The sequence below is a fragment of the Protomyctophum bolini genome (assembly GCF_963924005.1).
Source record: "Protomyctophum bolini genome assembly, chromosome: 18".
NCBI classification, from domain to species: domain Eukaryota; kingdom Metazoa; phylum Chordata; class Actinopteri; order Myctophiformes; family Myctophidae; genus Protomyctophum; species Protomyctophum bolini.
The window spans coordinates 39,621,608-39,628,199 of record NC_137879.1 but is presented as its reverse complement, the minus strand read 5'-3'; positions in this window follow the sequence as shown (position 1 = coordinate 39,628,199).

Below are 6,592 nucleotides of genomic sequence, written 5' to 3'. Positions count from 1 at the left end.
CAGCTATAGAGCTGAAAACTCTCCCATAGAGATCTATTAAAATAATATTTTAATAGATCTCTATGGGAGATAAATATTATTTATACCAATTATTATAAGCCTATAGAATCAATCCATCAGGATCCTGGTGAGTCATGACCATAACACCTCTGATTCTGAGAACAAGAAAAACAACAAGATTGCATATTTAATTATATGATTTATTACATTTAATAAATGCTCTTTGTTTAGCATCTTTCATTTTCATTTATTCACAGAATCAGATGTTTTATGGTCATTATTCACCAGGATCCTGGAAGGCTTGATTCTAGGCTTAAAATAATTGATAACTATTTGAATGCATTTAAATATACATATTTGTTTAATAAATGTATAAAAGAAATGGGAAAAAAATGAATGATTTTCTTTTCAGTGAGTCCAGAAAACCACGCCCACTTCTATGTTCTATACTGTGATGTCATCAAAGTCTATCTTCACTAAATCATTTTAAATATAAACTATAATATAAACCATTTGATGAATCACATCAACAAATCTCACCTGCACAATATGTTGTTGTTCCAAATGTGTTGTTTTTAAACGTGCAAATAAAAAATATATTAATCCTATATGCATCATAGGAATTGTATGATAGCGAATAGCCTACATTACATTAGACCAATATTCCCTTTATTCTAAATCCAGCTAATCCAGTTTTTTCCATTCCCTCCTTTCTTCTGTACACTTCCTGCAGTACAGAAATATACAGATTGGGCTGTACTGCTGTAGTGTAGCATGCCACTAGGACACAGGACAGAGACAGTGGGGGGGCTGTAGTGTAGCATGCTACTAGGACACAGGACAGAGACAGTGGGGGCTGTAGTGTAGCATGCCACTAGGACACAGGACAGAGACAGTGGGGGCTGTAGTGTAGCATGCCACTAGGACACAGGACAGACAGTGGGGGGGCTGTAGTGTGTGTAGCATGTCACTAGGACACAGTACAGAGACAGTGGGGGCTGTAGTGTAGCATGCCACTAGGACACAGGACAGAGACAGTGGGGGCTGTAGTGTAGCATGCCACTAGGACACAGGACAGAGACAGTGGGGGCTGTAGTGTAGCATGCTACTAGGACACAGGACAGAGACAGTGGGGGCTGTAGTGTAGCATGCCACTAGGACACAGGACAGAGACAGTGGGGGCTGTAGTGTAGCATGCCACTAGGACACAGGACAGAGACAGTGGGGGCTGTAGTGTAGCATGCCACTAGGACACAGGACAGAGACAGTGGGGACTGTAGTGTAGCATGCCACTTGGACACAGGACAGAGACAGTGGGGCTGTAGTGTAGCATGCCACTAGGACACAGGACAGAGACAGTGGGGGCTGTAGTGTAGCATGCCACTAGGACACAGGACAGAGACAGTGGGGACTGTAGTGTAGCATGCCACTTGGACACAGGACAGATAGTGGGGGCTGTAGTGTGTGTAGCATGTCACTAGGACACAGGACAGAGACAGTGGGGGCTGTAGTGTAGCATGCCACTAGGACACAGGCCGGGGTCTGATCAGCCATGGTCGGGTCGCATGGAGGAGGGTGTCTGTTGTAAGACCCAGAAAAACCCATCGATCCCAGGTTAAGGTTTACAACACTGATGATGTGTCCAAGTGCATGCATCAGTAGATGTTTATTTAACTGTATCTGCTGCTGCTTTGTGTATCCTGACTCAGACTGTGTTTAATTAACTGTACTTACTGCTGCTTTGTGTATCCTGACTCAGACTGTGTTTAATTAACTGTATCTCCTGCTGCTTTGTGTATCCTGACTCAGACTGTGTTTAATTAACTGTATCTGCTGCTGCTTTGTGTATCCCGACTCAGACTGTATGCCAACTGCAACATGGAGAGACGTCAAGGTGTCTGATTTCAATACACATCATGTACCATAGAGTCTATGGCATAAACTTACTTTATTCTGTTATTCTATTGGATCATAAAAGGCAAAGGTAGGCCTACTCTGGAATAAAATAATAAATATACAAATTGATTCATTGTCTAATAATAATAATATTTAGATTCATGAATTGATTTACTAAACAGTGTAATGAAGTTACAGCACTGCTTTGCCCGTTAGAGTAAGCATGTTTATTTGTACATTTCAACAAGGAAGGCAGTGTGCTTTACACACACTACATCTGGGCGGAAACCCCTTTTGGTGTTTTAAGCATTATGTTATACTTTAGCTATTGAAAAATAGCAGATCTACAAGCTCGTAGCGTAGCACTGAGTGCAGCGCTACAAGCTTGTAGATCTTTTTTTAAATGTGGTGCAAATCTTTGAATATATAATCTTTCACAGCGAACGTTTTTAACTCTAAACTCTAGCTCCTGGGGGGTCCGTGGAACAACATATTTTCAGATGGGGGTCTAAATGGGTTAAGAGCACTGTAAAGGGTGATGCATTCACAAAATAATTTGAATACAATCAAAACTATTGGTTTAGAATAGAAAAATAATAATAAAATAAAAAGCAAACTAAATACAGACCCATAAACCTCAGTAAAAAGCCTAGTATACTGTATGTATAAGTGTTGTAGATGTGACAGGAGTTGGGTTAGGTAGAGGTTCAGCCAGACTGTTGAACACTCAACATTGTTTTACTTACTTTATTTTTTAATTCAATACATTTTTCATTCAAGTATTTTATCTAGGGGTAAAACAAATAAATTTCCCCTCTAGTTCGAATGCCCCCGCCCCCTGCCAAAAAAACGCTAAAAGTGTTTAAACGAAATAAAGCAGCAAATGAAAAAATACACTCATCTTTTACTTTCTCTAATAACCTAAACATGAACCTTGGTTGAAAAACCCAAAGTTGTCCTTTAAGGGTTTAACATGAGGAGAAAAACAAAAGATCAGGAGAATGGAGGCCTCTATTGACAGGATTGATTGAATAGTTTATTAGGCATGGATGTAAAACAGCATCAGAGTTCAGTCAAACACTGATTCCAAAAGGGAGAACACAAAAACAGAATGGTCTTGTTTCCAATAAGGTCCTAAGCAATCAATGCATAATAGCAGAACAACAAAATCACACTTTGTGTGAAGTGAGGGGTGCTCTTATCACATCATACATCACATTCCATGCTCAGCCAATGAATCAAATTATCACAAATGTCATTCCGGTCAATCACTTTTGGCGTCTTCACTTCTTCTGCACTCACAATTATATCCTCAATATGTACATCAGCCAATCAAATCATCGCTATGGGATGATGATCAGCCAATCAAATCAACGTGTTTGTGTTCACACAAAGACAAAGCCCAATAGGAGGAGCTAGCGCCCCTCAACAAAAAATCAATATCATCAAAAACAACAACAAAATATATCATTACAGGAAATAATAAAACACTAAATGTACAGACTGGTAGAAAGTTAGAAGGGGACGTGGTCACCTGTTTAAAGGAGAAGTGGTCATTTCCTCTCCACTGGGCCTGCTGAAAGGTGGACTTTCAGGCCTGTTTTAAAAGATGTAAGTGATCTGCATTTTTTGATGGAAGGGGTGAGGGCATTCCATGTCTGGGTGGCCGTGCTGTAGAAGGATAATTTACCCACATTTGTTTTGAAATATAGGAGCAGTATAATAAGCCATAACATTGTCCTTGTCTATCGACCTCCCTACGAACATACAGCTGTTTAATTTGATCCTCCCAGTGAGCTCATTTTTCATTCATTCAAGTTTTGTTTATTCTCGAAATTACACTGAGTAATCAAACTCATTTTCAGTGTCGTCGCGTGATACAATATCATATAGAAAAAACATCACAATACATCAGAAGATCAGGAAAAGAAAAACAAAAGATATACATGTGAATTACATATAGGTTTACAAATGAAAAGCCAAGACAAAATTCAAAACAGTTACATATTGTGGAGATCTGTATGCTCACCAAGGTTTTAACACTTACTAATTCACACCAGCATTTTCCCATTTAACTCTTATTTTGAAAAGTCACATTTCCAGACTACCGGTACTGAACATAAACTAGGAAGTCAAACGGGTGGGTGATTATGGCCACGATGATTTTAATGCTGCGATCCTGTTATTGAGAGCACCAGCAGCAACCAGATGCTAACGTAAGTAGCATTATGCCTTGATCGATCTATTGCACTATAAAAGTGCAATTGCCATTGATCTACGGCAACAGTGTTGAGGGTTTTATTAAATAATGAGCATTAATTGACGTAGATCTTGGCCAATGGCGTTCTAAGTGTTAAGGGTACCAATGTCAGTTTCAATGTCGTTTGCAGGTCCCATGTATTAGGGCCACAGAAGCCAAAAGCAAGTTCAGAGCTAACTTTTGGTACCTTGAATTTGGGGAAACTACTTGACCGGGTGCGGGTGTACTTCAGAAAAGATGAGATGTATTTAGGACAATCTCCAAGCATGGCTTTATACAATATTAGGTGCCAATGCAGTTTTCGTCTCCATCCAACCTTTTTATATGAGATGCATTGGTGAGTACCATAGCTATCACCCGTAATAAATCTAATCGATGCTAAAAACAAAATTGCTGCATGTCTTTATAGATTATATCTCCATAATCCAAGACAGACAGGAACACATAGTGGAAACTTTATTTTTGTTACCCCATGGTGTGAATGCAATGGTGTCTTAGCAAGTGACCCGAGTTATTTAAACTTAGCTCACACCGTTTAAAGTGGACATATTTTTATTGTCCTGTGAGAACTGTGGACACGAAGGTGTCTCTTCAGATTACTTGAAATGTTGAAACCCTTGTCACAATGTTTACATTGGAAAGGTTTTTCTCCAGTGTGGAGACGGAGGTGTGTTTTCAGGGAAGATGATGCAGTAAAACTATTGTCACAACGTTTACATTGGAAAGGTTTTTCTCCAGTATGGACACGAAAGTGTGTCTTTAGGGAACTTGATTGACTGAAATTCTTGTCACAATGTTTACATTGGAAAGGTTTTTCTCCAGTGTGGACACGAAGGTGTTTCTTTAGGTTATCTGACTAATTGAAACTCTTGTCACAATGTTAACATTGGAAAGGTTTTTCTCCAGTGTGGACATGCTGGTGTTGCTTTAAGTTACCTGATTGACTGAAACTCTTGTCACAATGTTTACATTGGAAAAGTTTTTCTCCAGTGTGGACATGCTGGTGTGTCTTTAGGCCACTTGGATTTCTGAAACTCTTGTCACAATGTTTACATTGGAAAGATTTATCTCCAGTGTGGACACGAAGGTGTCTCTTCAGATCCCTTGATCTATTGAAACTATTGTCACAGTGTTCACATTGGAAAGGTTTTTCTCCAGTGTGGAGACGGAGGTGTGTTTTCAGGGAAGATGATGCAGTAAAACTCTTGTCACAATGTTTACATTGGAAAGGTTTTTCTCCATGGATAAGCTGGTGTTTCTTCAGATCATTTGACCCACTGAAGCTCTTGTCACAATGTTTACATTGGAAAGGCTTTTCTCCAGTGTGGACACGAAGGTGTGACGTTAGATGACTTGAATTTTTGAAACTCTTGTCACAATGTTTACATTGGAAAGGTTTTTCTCCAGTGTGGACACGAAGGTGTATCTTCAGGTGAGATGACCTTTTGAAACTCTTGTCACAATGTTTACATTGGAAAGGTTTTTCTCCAGTGTGTACACGAAGGTGTGTCTTCAAAGTACTTGAATCTATGAAACTCTTGTCACAATGTTTACATTGGAAAGGTTTTTCTCCAGTGTGGACACGAAGGTGTGTCTTCAAATTACTTGGATTTATGAAACTCTTGTCACAATGTTTACATTGGAAAGGTTTTTCTCCTGTATGGATAAGCTGGTGTTTCTTCAGATCATTTGACCATCTGTAGCTCTTGTCACAATGTTTACATTGGAAAGGCTTTTCTCCAGTGTGGACACGATGGTGTCTCTTCAGATCACTTGAATGACTGAAACTCTTGTCACAATGTTTACATTGGAAAAGTTTTTCTTTAGTGTGGACATGCTGGTGTTTCTTTAGGTTACCTGACTGACTGAAACTCTTGTCACAATGTTTACATTGGAAAGGTTTTTCTCCAGTGTGGACATACTGGTCTATGTTCATGTCATCTGAACTACTGAAACTCTTGTCACAATGTTTACATTGGAAAGGTTTTTCTCCAGTGTGGACATACTGGTCTATGTTCATGTCATCTGAACGCCTGAAACTCTTGTCACAATGTTTACATTGGAAAGGTTTTTCTCCTGTATGGATAAGCTGGTGTTTCTTCAGATCATTTGACCACCTGAAGCTCTTGTCACAATGTTTACATTGGAAAGGTGTTTCTCCAGTGTGGACACGAAGGTGTGTCTTCAGAACACTTGAGCAAATGAAACTCTTGTCACAATGTTTACATTGGAAAGGTTTTTCTCCAGTGTGGAAACGAAGGTGTCTCTTCAGATTACTTGAATTGTTGAAACTCTTGTCACAATGTTTACATTGGAAAGGTTTTTCTCCAGTATGGATACGCTGGTGTGACTTTAGATAACTTGAATTATTGAAACTCTTGTCACAATGTTTGCACTGGAAAGGTTTTTCTCCAGTGTGGACACGAAGGTGATTCT